Below are 15934 nucleotides of genomic sequence, written 5' to 3'. Positions count from 1 at the left end.
GATGTTGCCAAAGACAACCTGTTCCTTGTTGAGGATGCCAACAGGTATGTCCTCCAGCACTCCACTGGTCATCTCCCAAAAGTATGTATCCAGGCACTCCTGCAGGTCTCGGGTGTAGGCTTTCTCAGTTTCTAACAGTTCAGCCATGATGCTGTTCCATTCCAAGACAGACAGAATCGCCAGAGTTCATAACATACTCCAACGCCTACTAATCTTTAGGATCATTTTACACTTGACTGCCCCTTTCTTTTCTGCAACCCAGTCAGTTAAATCTACAGTGCTAAAAGCCATAGGCGGCTGCCCACTCTCACCTGGTCTGCAGTGCGGTTGTAGGCTACAGCTTTTGCTGGGTGGAGGTCAGCTCAGTGAGACGTTTTCTTTTTGTCTCCTCCAGTTGGTCTCCTCTAGCCTGTGGTGTGAACAGAAAACCAGGACATTTACTCATTTTAGTTACCAATGAAAGTCTGAGCCTGATCTACATTTTGGACTGTAAGGTAGTGCAGACAATAAAGTGGTTTTCAAAGTGTTCTCCGGGGACCCCCAGGAATCCTTGAAAGGGCTCCCCAGCTACATTAGTTGATATTAGCATCACAAACAGTTTAAATAGCTTTAACCCTAAATACATTGGCTGTTTGAAAATAACCGATCTACAAGCTCACACCACAACGTATTGTGAGCATAGATCTGCCGTTTTGAGAAAAGGTTATTTTTTTTAATAAATAAGTAAGTAAATGTATGGGGGTCCTTGGCAGAAATCTTTTCAGATGAGAGTTCGCAGCCAAATGCATACCAATTTGGAGGTCCTTGAAATGAAAAATACAATGTGCTGTTCCACTAAGCTTATACGTTGTTATGCATAATTGTAAACATTTATAACCAGTTATTTAAATGAGTGCATTATAGACCTTTAAGTAAAGTGTTACCTCAGTTTCCTTCACAGCAGAGCCCTGGTGGTCTGCACACCATCAACAATACTAAGGGAATATTGGTATAATGAGTCATATAACAGTTTATATAATAGTCCTTACATACCAGGCTCCATCTCTAATGGATTCTTTTGGAGGGGATACAACCTTGCACAACAGTTGTTGTGGCTGGCATCTCCTTGGACGTCTGCTGGAGTGCTTTGGTTTCTTGTGGTGATTTCTGTAACATGTTAGTTTTATCAATGGATTGCTCTTGGTCTGATCCCTAATACCCTTTGAGCTGTCCGGCATGATGGTAGCACCTGCCAGAAGCTTGGGTCATTGGGTCATTAGCTTCTCCGCCACTACACGGCGGCAATCCATCGGAGAAGTCCCAATTTAGTCGTTGTCAATTCCCAACTGTCCCCAAGTGTCCTTTCAGTCCTTGTTGCTGCACTAACACCTCCACAGCTGGGGATGTATAAACTACTGTGTGCATCCTCCCATATACACTTGCCAGTAGCTTCTGCAGTGCAGCAAAAAGAACGGTCACTTGATCCAGCCAGCTTTCCACCCCAATTTTAAGTTGCTCTGGGTTAAGAGCGTCTGCTAAATGCTCAATTGTAAATTGTCTAAACACGGCCAATTGTGTTTAGATTGATGGTGCGCCAGGCCAAGCTGGAGGCATCGCAGTTACTGCTGCGGTGGTGGGAAGAGTGCTTTTATCTCTACCACACCCAGGTGCTCCATAGACAGACAGGCTCAGGTGCAAGACGCTACCTAAAGCCTGGCCCCGCAAGACGCCAAGGCCAGTCACCATCACAGGGTTGAAGGGCGGCTCGAGCAAGCCCGCCAGGCCAACAGAGTGGTGATGACACATACTGCACGCAGGACAGACTCCCCAAAGGGAGAGGATGAAGCCACGTCAGTAGAAACCTGTGAAAATACATTAGATAGACAGACACTTTTTTTTGGTTAGTTTTAGTTTTGTGTTTTTTTAGTTTTAGTTTTGTACAACAACAACTAGTATACATATATTTCTAATACCTACAATTATTACTTGGAAGTTAAAAATCTAAACCCTATAAAGTGGTGAAATTCAGTGCTATAAAAATGATAATGAGATCTTAAACAATTATTTCTAATACCAAGTAGGCCTAGTCAGCCAACACAAAACATATTGTTAATATGACCATTACTACTTCATGTAAAACAAAACTATATAAGGTAACAGAAAACAGTAAATGTTCTTACCTCAGCTCAGGTTACACAAATAGCCTAGTGTTTTCTTGCAGCCACAGTACAGCCCATCTATGCCAACAGTCGTTCCCTTTCTGGATGCAAGTCCACACGCACCAGGAGCGATCAGGAGGGAGGCTCGACTGACCAACTTCAACTGGGGGGGACCTCCACCTCAAGTCCAGGGAAACTCCAGCACAGTCCACAACAAACAGACAGATTTTTGTTGATTTTTTCCCCTTATCTTCACAAAAACTATTTCTAATATATATGACAATTACTACTTCATGTTAAACTTTAAAAACCATATAAGGTAACATAAAAAAGTAAATGTTCTTACCTCAGCTAAGGTTACACAAATAGCCTGTGTTAGTCGTTCCCCTTCCTGGAAGCGCGTCCACACGCAACAGTAGCGATCAGGAGATAGGCTCGACTGACCAACTTTGACTGGGGGGACCCGACCTCCAGTCCGGGGAACCTCCTGTGTGGTACACGACTGACAAGACAGACAGATGCATTTATGTATGTGGTTTCTTACCCGTTCGCCACACACCGACCTCTGACCCTACATGGACATCAAGGAGGAAACTCCAGCAAGCCTCAACTCCACTAACCCGGTCTCAGCAGCTCCCGCTATCCAGACTCGGCTCCCCGCCGAGTCCTACACTCTTCAAAGACTTTGTATTTAAGCTCTGCCTTCACCCACATCCTGAGGGATCTTTCCCACAAACTAGCTGCATATTAAGAAATAGGATCTCCCTGGCGAGCCCAGAGCTGTCACCGGCTGGGTCTGCGTACGCAGCTGGTCAGCCATTTCCACAGCATCGGACGTGGACCTGGACGGCTGGACTGCAGCGAGGCCTGAGGCTGCAGGTGAAGAGGCTCCTTCAGGGGTGTCATTCTCTCCTGGATGTTCTTAACCCACTCCTGTTTGGCCTTCAAGCTGGATGCCGTAAGTACAGTATGGTTGTGAGAGGCGGGGGTCCTTCCTGCCCACAGAGCAAACTTACAGGGGTCCCCTCGAATGTGCTCTGTCACCCCCAACTCGGATGTCAGTACTTTATTCACATACCTGTACTTAGTTCTGCCAGCTGAGTCCCTGATCTCCTTGCTGAAGACCAGCGAGTTCTGGAACAGGAACACGTGGTGGTTGCGAACCTTCCGGATTAGAGTCTTGGGGTTCCACACCTGGAAACTGCCATGAACAATCAAGTCCCCCTGGACATCCATGTTGTCATCAAAACCGTCCAACATGGCGATGTTCATGGCATCATTCGCCTTCTTAGGCACACTCAGCATCAACTCAAGAGCATCCGCAAGCTCTCCTCCCTCTCCATCCTCACAGCAAGACAGCAAGTCCTTGAGCAGTAGCTGGTACTTGGTGATTCTCTGCACAGGCTTGATGAGGTAGGAGTCGATGGAACTAGCGAAGCCCAGGCCATGTTTCTGCCGGATGTCATCAAAGAAGGTTCCAGCGTGTTCCAGTAAGAGTTGACTGGAGTCAACTTTGTTCTTACAGTAGTTCACATACATGTGGAACCCATCAGCCCAGGTAGCAAAGCAGTGTCCCACATCCTCTGGTAGCTCACAGTTGGTCAACTCACTCAGGAAAATATTGCTATGAAAGTCATATATCTCCTGGATGTTACCAAAGATGATGTGTTGCTTGTTGCGGATGCCTGCAGGTACCTCCTCCTCAAGCCCACTGGCCATCTCCCACCAGTATGTCTCCAGACCACGCAGATCTCTCACGTAGGCCTTCTCTGACTGCAACAACTCGGCCATGATGAACTTCATCTTCCGGGCTGCCTTCCCCTTCCTCTCGTTGACCTCCATGTTGCAGTTGCGGTTGCGCAGTTCGACTTTCTGGTCGTCTGTCAGAAGAGGCTGGCATGGATGTTGTTCATGGAGCCTTGAGTAGGCGGCGACTGCGTCCTGTGGCTGGGTGTTCTTCATTGTCAAGTACTTCTTCAAAGTGCTTCTTCAAACCACAACAGTGTACTCAAACCAAAATATGGTTGAAAATGACCCACAACTGTTGCAAACAGGCCTCTGTGTAAATTAACGACAAACAAGCCCCTGTGTGTGTGTGTGTGTGTGTGTGTGTGTGTGTGTGTGTGTGTGTGTGTGTGTGTGTGTGTGTGTGTGTGTGTCGTTAACAAGAGCAAACTTACTTACCTGAGTTCAGTTGGTCAAGCTGAAGACTAGGGATCCAAAAAGAAGTGTTATCAAATGTTTGAAAATATCAAATTAAAAGTTGAAATGACCGGTGAAACAACAGCAACAGATGGACGACAGGCGTCGATGTAAACAAGCAGTCAGCAGTAGTTCGTCAGTAACGTCTCTGGTGGAGCCGCTAAGATGCACGTCTGTTCTCAATGAAGTCCAGATGAGCAATGACGTTCTAACGTTATCATCCGAAGAACACCTGTTTGAAACAGGAAGGATGCTCGAGCGCTGTCCCTATTGGTCCGCTGCCGAGCGCAGCGGACCAATAGGAACGCTGCGCGACGCTGAGGCATTTTCATTTGTAAACAACTCATCCTCGCGAGAAAGCCTGGTATCGCGAGGTTATATCCAAACGTGCAAGAGCGTACTTATTATTATTGTTATTATTTGTTCACAAAATGTCCTAGTAGATCTATACTATTTTCCAAAAACGTAACAATTATAATTAATAATTAATAATGTATTTTTGTAGGATTCTGCGCCAATCATTTGCTTCTTCCAGAGTAGTGACCACCGGTCAACAGTAGAGGGCGCTAGAAGCTTGAATGGTGAATGCTTTGTATAAGGTATTTTCCCCCCTTCATAACAACAGGTAGGTCGCGAATAACTTTTGGCGGATAAGTTTGATAATATATAGGAATGGTCCTAGAATATTGGGCTTCTAGTCAGAAATGCATAAAAATGCATTATGTTGAGATGGTTATGTTAGTTTTATTAGGGTTAAGAGAGGATTTGTTTAAGCCAGGTCTTGTGTACTATGGGAAAAGAGCACCTTATGTCCACAGAACAGTCAGTCAGCCTCTGTGACTGGACTCGCAATGGACATAAGGTTGCCTACTGGAAAATAACCATGAATGTAAGCAATCTATGACTTTCTGAAGAAACTTTCAGTGAATTAATTGAGTTTGGAAGTCGTTTTTGCGTGCCATGCACATATTACACACAATCACCACCATCAAGAACAGGGACGTGTGTGTTTAGTAGCCTAGTGTTTGTGTCGCATCATGTTTCCATCATGTGTAGGCTACATCACCTGACAACATTTTTAGGTAAAAACACGTAGGACTGCAATGTTTTTTTATGCACGTGTATTTATCAATGTGCGAGGAAGTTGAATTTATTGTTATTTGTTCACCTCTCTCTCTCATCTGCAGTGCTGCAGAGTATTTTAGATGTATACTAGACATCTGTTGGATCAAACAAGATCAACAGCAGTAAGCTGGTCTTCAAAAGGAGGTAGACTATTATTTACTGTATAGTGTAGCCTATAGAAACCCTTTTACTGTTTTCCTTGGAGTAGCCTAATTCTAATTTAAGGATTTCTCCTACACATTTGGAAGCAGGACAAGCAGAACAAAAAATTACATCACATTTCAAATGGCTATAGTGGATTCACAACACAGCATATATGCAGCCATCATTCACATTCTTATATAGAGGCGACACAGGCTGATCTGATGACCTCTCTCTTTTGTACACACATACCCTCTCTAATTCTTGTTCTCAGGCAGAAACCTTGTATTCAACGTGCTATGTTTTCATAAATGAATGCCCTACTTCAGTGGTTCTCAATCTTTTTTGGCTGGAGTAATCCCTTATACTGATTTCTGAAGCCATGTACCCCCTTCCCCTGACTACTGCAAAATTGACATCAAAAGTCCAGTTCCGATGCCAATATGTTCAAAATAAAACAGCATAATGGCAAATAAATACTGCTTTCTATTAAATAACTGTTACTACTAGTAAAGGTATTGATGTTATTTGGTTTAGAAATGTACAGATGAGCAGGTTCACACAAACTCTGTCAATGTTTTATCATTAACCATAATAGTAAAGTACTAATTCCCATTTTCTAGTTTTTCTGACGTACTCCCTGCGGGGGTCCAACCTATGTTCCCCAGGTTCTATGTTCCCCAGGTTCTATGTTCCCCACCTAACAGCATTAGTTTAGTGAGGTTAGGGTTAGGTGGTAAGAAAGTGGGGAACATAGAACCTGGGGAACATAGAACCTGGGGAACATAGGTACGGTCCCGCCCTGCGTACCCCTAGGGGTACACGTACCCCCATTTGAGAAACACTGCCCTACTTCATCATACAAGTGTTGCACAAAAGTAGTGAAAATAGCCTATCTACAAACTCACAATAAGGCACATTGTGAGCTTGTAGATAGGCTACTTTCTCTGTATTTTATATATATTTTTAAAGGTAATCAACAGACTGATTGCTCACTGCATTGTTCCCTGTCTCCCCCCACAGCCTTCCAGGGATGCACAGCGGCTGATGACAAGACTGCAGCAGTGGAGGGTTTTCTGCACTACCTGTATGGTGCCATGGTCCGTGATGCCATCTGGCAGTATACTAGCAAGGACCAGTTGCAAGATGTCCAGATGCCTATCGAACGCAGCATTATGAACCACATCTTCAAACTGGCCTTTTACCCCAACCAGGATGGGGATATTCTCAGAGGTAAGTCTAGACCAGCAGTGCCATGCTGATTCAGTCTGTCTCAATTAACAGTGATTCAGTTCCCTCTGCAACTCTTCCTGGCAGAAATGTGTAAAGGTAGCCACTTAAACCCACTAGACCAGGGGTAGGCAACCTTAGGCACAACAATGGCACAGGGGAGGGTGATCACTGGCACACTGGCAGAAGTGTGAGAGAGAGGGTTTTTATTTTAAAATCACATGTTTTTTTTTATGTGGTCAATTAAATTAAGTCACATAATTTGCACAAATTACATCCTGCACATAATTCTACATTCACTAAAACCCTGAACTCTCGAGATAGATGGGTTATTGCTTGAGTCTATAATGATCATTATAACAATTTCCTGACACTCAAAATGTGTCTGAATTTTTGATGGCGTGTCATTAAACATGTTGACATGGCACACTGACTATCTAGAAAATAAAAACATGGCACTTCATTTCAAAAAGATTGCTGACCCCTGCTCTAGACTTCCCTACATGGGCCGCTTTCTTCCATCTACACCAACTTTCTTTGCCTAAAATAGCACATATAAGTTCTCAACTTGTTGCATTGCAGCTCACTGTGAGCTTGTAGATCTGCCATTTTTAGTAATGTTCCCCCCAGAATAGGTGTGTTCAAGTGGTTTAGGCCATGGCTACACAGAGCTGGATATTTCTGAAGCTAGACATTTTTTGTGCTGTTGGGGCTGCAGCCACATTAAGCTGGATATTTCGGCCGCAAAGCTGGATATTCTCTGGATCTGTGTAGACACGGTACCCGGATATCTCTTAAGACTTAACTGTGTGTGTGCTTGTCCCCCAGTGGAGGTCTGGGGACTCAGATTATTTTAGACCTAGATATCTTTCTCGTGTGGACCTAGATATTTTTCTATCTGGATATCTGAAAAACCGGGATATATGAAAAATCCAGCTCCGTATAGCCATGGCCTAAATAGCAGGAGCTGTGTCCTGCATTATGTGTGAGAAAAAAAAATATTTTCAATACAGCTGCTTTTCTGTTTGAATGAATGGCTGTCAAGGGTTAGATATTAAAAATAGGATCTAAGAGTTGCACATTTACACATTTTATAGCTACACCTCTTTTAAGTTGAAATGTGAGAAAGATATTTTTTCCACGTTCATTAGAGGTATTGCCATTCTTTATTTTTGCATTAAATGTGTACTGATAATTCGATATATTATCACTGTAATAACTATTGAGTTTATTATATTATATTGTTGCTGTCGGGTGGAAGCATTTTAACTCCAGAATACTTACTTTTTAGGAAAGGAAAGAACCTGTGTTACAATGGATCCGGTGTACTTATTATTTAGTGTAGCGATGTTTTAAACTTGGAGATGTCAGTTAACAAGTATGCATGTCTTTTTTTAATGTCTTCAGACACACATGGAAAACCCCAGTGGTGACAGAGGAGAAGATCATCCATACTGTACGCCCCCAGAGAGCACACAGCCCTACAGATGATATGTCCCACTCCCAGAGACCTTACTAATTTCCTTCACAGGTCTTACCACGTACAGTACACTAATTAACCATTAAAACTGGTAAAGCATCTATGGGTGGAAACCTCATGTCCAAAACTTTTCAGGATTATAATTCTAAAGTAGCAGATCTAAAAGCTTGCAATCTGCTAATTTTATGGAAAACAAAACATAATATGGAGGTAAGGTTTCTGCCTAACAACGATACATAGCAACATAGGTTTTTTCTGAAAACCGTTTTATTAGGCTTTTGTAGAATCAACCTCACGTCTTAACTCATTGAATGCCATTTCAAGATGGCCCCCAAGTACCAGACTGCCACTATCCTAGATTTCTAGTGCACGGATCAATTTTTAGTGCACGGATCGTGCACGCCCATGCACCATATATGCATCATATGTGTAGTACTTTTTAACAGCTTTCAAACAAAAAAATCCGCTTGGAAATCCGTTCAGGCATTCATGAGATAGAAGCCTTCAAAGTCAGACAAAACAAACACTGCCACCTTCCAAATTTCTAGTGCACGGATCAATTTTTAGTGCACGGATCGTGCACGCCCATGCCTAGATCATGCACCATATGTGTAGTACTTTTTAACAGCTTTCAAACAAAAAAATCCGCTTGGAAATCCGTTCAGGCATTCATGAGATACAAGCCTTCAAAGTCAGACAAAACAGCCATTTTTGACATTTTGAAAGATGTGTTTGTTATGGGGCTAAACATGCAATTTCGCAATTGCGATCATGCCTAATACATTTGAGGCATTTTTAGAAATTTTTTTATAAAAATTTTTTTTGAAAAAAAAAAAAAAAAAAATCTTTTTTTTTTTTTTTCAAAATGGCTTCCAACTCGGGAAACTCGGGCTGTGGCAGCCTGGGAGTACTGTAATAACTCGTGAAACTCGTGCCTTGGCAGTCAATGAGTTAATGAGTTAATGCTTCATTTTATGCTCTGTAAAGCACTTTGAGCTGCATTTCATGTCATGAAAGGTGCTATACAAATAAAGTTTTATTATTATTATTATTATTATTATTAATAGAGTACTGACGTCACTGGTTCATCTCCTGGGTCACGGAAGTTCATTTTCTATGAGAATAACATTGGGTCATCTTAGAATCGTCTCATATAAGAATTGTGGTCCCATCGTTATTGTCAGGGAGGTGGCCCCACAAAACACCCACCAAACTGTGAAAAGATGATGACTCATCACTAAACCATCGTTTTGTGGGGCCATTTGTAGCCCAAGGAATGTTTTTTTTTGTGCAAAACAAAGGCTTGCAATGGATTCAGAATCATGACAAACCTCTAGTTAGAACCCTCACATCCTACTTAAAGCAGATTTTTTTCTGGGTATTTTCCTCCTGTATAGAAAGTCGATAGGAGCCCAACTTGATTTGGCCACTGTGGTGACCCCAAAGGTTGCAAACTCGGGCGCCCTAGCTAAATCATGAGCATGTACTACTGGGCTACATCTGTGCAAAATTGGGCACTTTTAGACTGATTTGCAGGAAATGTATATTTTCTCCCCTTAAGGCCCCCGACTATCTCAGGTTCTGTTCCATTTAGTGGTTCTCAAACATTTTAATTTCAAGGACCCCCATAACTCTTGAGTGTACCAATGGAACCAATTGTACCTGAGTTACACACCCGTAAGGGTAAGGGCCATATTTGAAACCTCCTAAAGGAACCATTAGTGTCCCTGAACTGAAGCCCTTTTCTTTCCAATATGGCTGCTGTGCATAGAGAATATTGTATTGTGCTTAAACAGCTGTTGCCTTGCGTGTTGATGGTTTGGAGAGAGACTGTCGTTTAAGCACACTTTCACTCTGCAAAGGTTTTTCCATTAGATTTTCTTTCTATTTTTATCAACATTATTACATCATTTGGTTATCACATTTTAGTCCATGTCAGACATTTGTGGTGTCATTCTGTTGGGTTTTATATTCAGTCCATTTCTCCCTTTTCTCAAGGAACAGTTCTTCTTGTATCCTGAGTTTGTGTGTAAATCTCTCCATCACATATATTTCCTCCACAATGCACAGCCACTGCTCACAAGTTGGAGGGTCACTTTTATACCACAATCTTGTTGCTTTTTTGCTGGCTACCAGCAGCACTTTGGAAGGAAGTGTATCTGACTGTAGAACTATATCTTTACAGTATTAGCCCATATACATTTATACCAATACACACACATTATGAATGTCATGTCAATGTATATGGAACTGGAACTTTAACTTTACATTACAGGGTAAAAAAAGGTAAAAAAATAATCAGTATTATCCCCTGGTCTACATGGGGTTACTATAGCCCCTATGGAATCCTCAAGACTGAAATCAGTCCCCAGGACTGAGAACTTTAACCCCTGTACTATACAGCAAGGGGCAACTGTTGACTTCAGTCAAGACACGTGCATGATGAATTTAAGGTCCAGAGCTGTTGCATCATTTTGGATATGTCAATCCATTTATTTAACATATTACCTCTATGGAGGGCACACATTCTTAGGAGATACATCAAAGAGAGCATGTTGTAACAAACTCTTACCTTTGTCTCCTGCTGTGATTTAAAATAAAAAGTTGAACCGTTTCATAAACAAAGAATGTGTCAAGATGATTAGAGTGTAATAATGACAGCATACTTTCTGTACAAAACATGACTATACTGTTGAAATGCATTTAAAACAAAAGAGGAAAGCATTACTTACATTACTGTAAAATAAAGGGTGACTGGTTGTCTAAGACTAAGACCCATCTCGCAGTGGTGTCCGATAAGAACTTAACAAAAATATCTAAACCTTGTAGTGAAGTAAATAGGCTACTAATATTCTACTAAGTACCGGTATTCAAAAGTACAAATTACAAAGTACATTATCTTTTAAGACCAATGCATACCAAAACATTTAAAGAATCAAACTATATAAATAGTACATTTTCAGTCCCTTCCTAGAACTGTAAAAGTAAAACATTTCAGTTTAAATAGTGGAGTGAAAGAAGAGTGCAGGCAAAAAAAAATAATAATACTTGAGTACACAAGTAAGCATCCTTGGTTACTGTTCATCAATGCCAGTGTGGCTCAAAACAAAAGTATCGAAGTCCCGAGGTAGTTGGAGATTCTGGAGAGGCTGAGCGATGATTGAAGGAAGGCGCTTGGCAGACGACCTTCATCGTTGGCAGGGTCAAGGTCTCTTGGTGGCGAATGCGATGCAGGCAGAAGGTGGTCTCTGTGCCTGGAGAAGAAACACAGGTGTTAGTATCAATGTCCAGCCCTGTCTACACTACAATACATACATATCTTGCTAATTAAAAAAAACACATGCATAAAGCATACATAGAGTAAGTTATGTCTCGCCACAACTAAGATAGTTACATACTACGTATTCAAACAAAATAATTATTCATTTTATAACTACAACTCAACATTTAAGCTATTGTATACTTATTACATTATTATTTATTTTAATTTGATCAAGATGTGCAGATACAATACATAACAATAATACTTATGGCTATCACATCATGTTTTTTCTGGTGCCTGTATACTTCGGTAAGCTCTCTCCTTAATGAAATAAAAACAGAAAAAAATATCAAGGATAATATTTAATTTTGAATTGTAGTTATAAAATGAATAACAAATTAGACTATTTGGTGGTTTACACATTGTTGGAATACACCATTTGAGTACAATGTAACTATTAACTATGTTACTTATAGTGAACCCACATATCGTCACTGTCAAGCAGAAACCTCGTATCTCGAAGTTTAAAATGTGTTCATTTTTTCGCAAAGTAAAGCCCTACTTCATCATACAAGGCCGTCGCACAAAAGTAGTGAAAACAGTGAACTGTGAACAACAGTGAACTGTGAACAACGCCTCACACCGTGAGGCTGTGTGCTTGTAGATCTGCTATTTTCACTAGTTTAGTTCATTTTTAAAACGATAAATACAAAACAAAAGGTCTTGGACATACTGTACAAGGTTTCCACTCGACAACGATATGCACATGGAGGTTGGTGGTGGTAAATGTAGGCTACACACATATACCATATCACTGGTCAATCAGTTCACTTCAACAGACAACACCATTTTTGTGCGGTACTAACCGCTCCTATGTCTGGCTTTGTGTGGATGAATGAGTGTCCGTATTGAGTGTCCTGATGAGCACGGGGCAAGCTTTCGGGAAAAATAGAAATTATGCATGCTCACAACGCGTCACGTTGGGAACTTGTAGATTGGCTAATTTTGATGAAGAGATTTAATGCAGAGGGGGGAAAAAAAGAGATCTGGACCTGTAATAAATGTGTACTTACCAGAAAGTGGTGTTTGGCTGTTGGTGGCCTTTCCTGTTGGCAGGCATTCTCCTTTGCAGGTTTTTAGTTTTGGCCTCCCGTGCTCGCCCAACGCCGTACTTTGGCAGATGTATTGGAGGAAGCCTTGCATACTCCTGCAAGAAAGTGTGAGATGGGAATAAGCAAACTAAAGTTAAATAGTCACATAAATACAGTACAGAGAGAACAATGTAGTGCCTCAAAGAAATTCCAGGTAAAAACAACGAACCTAGGTTTGTTGTTTTGTCATCTATTTATACAACATGCTATCATATCTAATAAAACATTCTTAAACATTTGTGGTCAACAAAAATGTACTATGTATTAAAATAACAAACCCATGAGAACCATGAGAACAAGTGACAAGTGAGATGTATGTACATACTTCCACCACTCCATCATGGGTCCTCGCTCCTTCTTGGTGACGGTAACCTTCTTCTTGGTGGTGACCTGCACTGGGGAAGGCGAAAGAGAGGAGTCAGTTTGAATCGTCGGTCAAACACGGAAACCAACTCACCTGTGGCTGTTGGGATGCTTCTCCCGGTGAGGCATCCTTCACTGGCAGTCTGGCACCCTCCCCATGTCCCCAGTATCACCCAGGGATTCTGGGGGTCGTCGACCACGGTGCACGTCCAGTTTTCTTGAGTGTCCTGTGTAAGGAAATGTAGATTTCTAACTTGAGCTAATTTCCTTCAATAAATGAAACTGCAGGAAATTGAAGAATCACAGCAGTCACATTATTATTATACTCATTGATTAATTGATGCTGATTGATATTTTGATTTGTTGTTTGTTTAATAATAAAACTATTTTGTCAAAATTACACCGTAGCCGAAATATATCACAAAGTATTAGTATTGTGACCAACAAGTTTCAAATAATAAGTTTGAGTGAATTCAATAAGTGAATGAGAAATAATCTAATAAGTGGAAGATACTGTACCATCAAATATGGTACCTATTACACCACTACAATTACTTGACAGACAGCTTTACTAGTTGCTCTGCAGATTTAAATTATAATTAAAAAACATACCCAATTAAGGCCTATATTATACTTTGGCTATTCAAAAATAGCTGATCTACAAGCTCACAGCGCCTTGCATTGTGATGTTGTGAGCTTGATTACAGGACTTTTACTTGTAATAAGTATAATTGTACCTCCACATTATGGTATTACTACTTTTACTCCAGTAAAGAATCAGAGTACTTCTTCCACTACTGCACTACAGAAATTATAATCCATGTGCTTTAGCTATACATGTACTGTACAGGACCCTCTGGGTCGTACAGGTGCAAATGTACCCCTATGGGTGGAGTTCAATTAAGATTCAGGGTTTTAATGTGTAGTCTGGCAAGTTCACTGAACTTGGTTTATTTACTGCCATCACCACAACTATATACAACAATAATTACTATAAATAATGACATTAATAAACAATAATACAATGAAAACAATATTAATCACTGGTAATAACACAACAAAGAATGCATAATACAATACAACAATCAAATGTAATTATATACAGTATATACAAGTGTTTCAGTCAATTATTTGCTAATTCTGCCTGCTACTGCGGCTGGTCAGCCATTTCCACAGTGATCCATACAATCTCTGACCTGGTTGGCTGGAGTGTCGGGAGAAGAGCCAGGCCTGAGGCTGTAGATTGGCTATCTGTCCTGTCCTGTTCCTGGGAGGTTTGGACAGTGCTGGTGTGTCGTCCAGGTGAAGAGGTGACTTCATTCTGTCCTGGCTCACCTCCCAGATGTTACTCATCCACTTCTGTTTCTCTTTCACACTGGAGGCTTTAAGTAGAGTCTTGTGAAAGGGTGGAGTCCTTCCTGATCCTGCCCACAGAATGAACGTACCGGGGTCCCCTTCATTGTGCTCAGTCACCCATAAGTCACCAGTCAGTACTTTATTGCTGTACTGGTATCTGGTTCTGTCAGTGGAGTCTTTGATCTCCTTGCAGAAGATCAGTGACCTCTCAAAGAGGAACAGGTGGCGGTAGTGACTATTCCGCTTGAGAGACTTGCGGACGTTATGGAGGACAGAGTTGGGGTTCCACACCTGAAAACGGCCATGAAGCATCAAGTCCCCCTGGACATCCACATCATCACAACCCTCCAGCAAGGCGATGGTCATGGCATCATTTGCTTTCTTGAGAAAGCGCAACATCACCTCCAGGCCAGCCTTAATGTCTCCTCCCTCTCCCTCATCACAGCAACACAGTAGGTCCTTTAGGAGGAGCTGGTACTTGGTGAGCCTCTGTACTGGCTTGATGAGGAAGGTGTCAATAGAACTGGCCCGGCCCAGACCATGTTTCTGCTGGATGAGGTCAAAGTAGCTTCCAGCGTGTTCCCGAATAAGTTCACTGGAGTGAGGTTTGTTCATGAAGTAACTCACATACATGTTGAACTTGTCAGCCCAGGTCACAAAGCACTGTCCCACATCTTCCGGTAGCTGACAGTTGACCAACTCCTCCATGAAAATGTTGCTGTGGAAGTAACAGATATCCTGGATGTTGCCAAAGACAACCTGTTCCTTGTTGAGGATGCCAACAGGTATGTCCTCCAGCACTCCACTGGTCATCTCCCAAAAGTATGTATCCAGGCACTCCTGCAGGTCTCGGGTGTAGGCTTTCTCAGTTTCTAACAGTTCAGCCATGATGCTGTTCCATTCCAAGACAGACAGAATCGCCAGAGTTCATAACATACTCCAACGCCTACTAATCTTTAGGATCATTTTACACTTGACTGCCCCTTTCTTCTCTGCAACCCAGTCAGTTAAATCTACAGTGCTAAAAGCCATAGGCGGCTGCCCACTCTCACCTGGTCTGCAGTGCGGTTGTAGGCTACAGCTTTTGCTGGGTGGAGGTCAGCTCAGTGAGACGTTTTCTTTTTGTCTCCTCCAGTTGGTCTCCTCTAGCCTGTGGTGTGAACAGAAAACCAGGACATTTACTCATTTTAGTTACCAATGAAAGTCTGAGCCTGATCTACATTTTGGACTGTAAGGTAGTGCAGACAATAAAGTGGTTTTCAAAGTGTTCTCCGGGGACCCCCAGGAATCCTTGAAAGGGCTCCCCAGCTACATTAGTTGATATTAGCATCACAAACAGTTTAAATAGCTTTAACCCTAAATACATTGGCTGTTTGAAAATAACCGATCTACAAGCTCACACCACAACGTATTGTGAGCATAGATCTGCCGTTTTGAGAAAAGGTTATTTTTTTTAATAAATAAGTAAGTAAATGTATGGGGGTCC

At 41.8% G+C, this 15934-nt stretch overlaps 2 long non-coding RNA genes across 2 annotated transcripts in view; both read left to right on the top strand.

The window, feature by feature from the left end:
- LOC308301613 overlaps positions 1 to 15934 on the top strand; it is a 418458-nt gene that overhangs the window by 304378 nt on the left and 98146 nt on the right. The gene's annotated exons all lie outside the window — the stretch shown is intronic.
- Positions 5188 to 8542, top strand: LOC308301841. Its single transcript, XR_013962915.1, has 3 exons — positions 5188 to 5229; positions 6630 to 6839; positions 8244 to 8542. It is a non-coding gene; the product is annotated as an uncharacterized lncRNA (long non-coding RNA).

The sequence above is a fragment of the Nannobrachium achirus genome, assembly GCF_963921795.1.
Source record: "Nannobrachium achirus genome assembly, chromosome: 17".
NCBI lineage: Eukaryota > Metazoa > Chordata > Actinopteri > Myctophiformes > Myctophidae > Nannobrachium > Nannobrachium achirus.
Note: the sequence above shows the minus strand (reverse complement) of the source record. Positions and strands in the feature narration are given on the sequence as shown.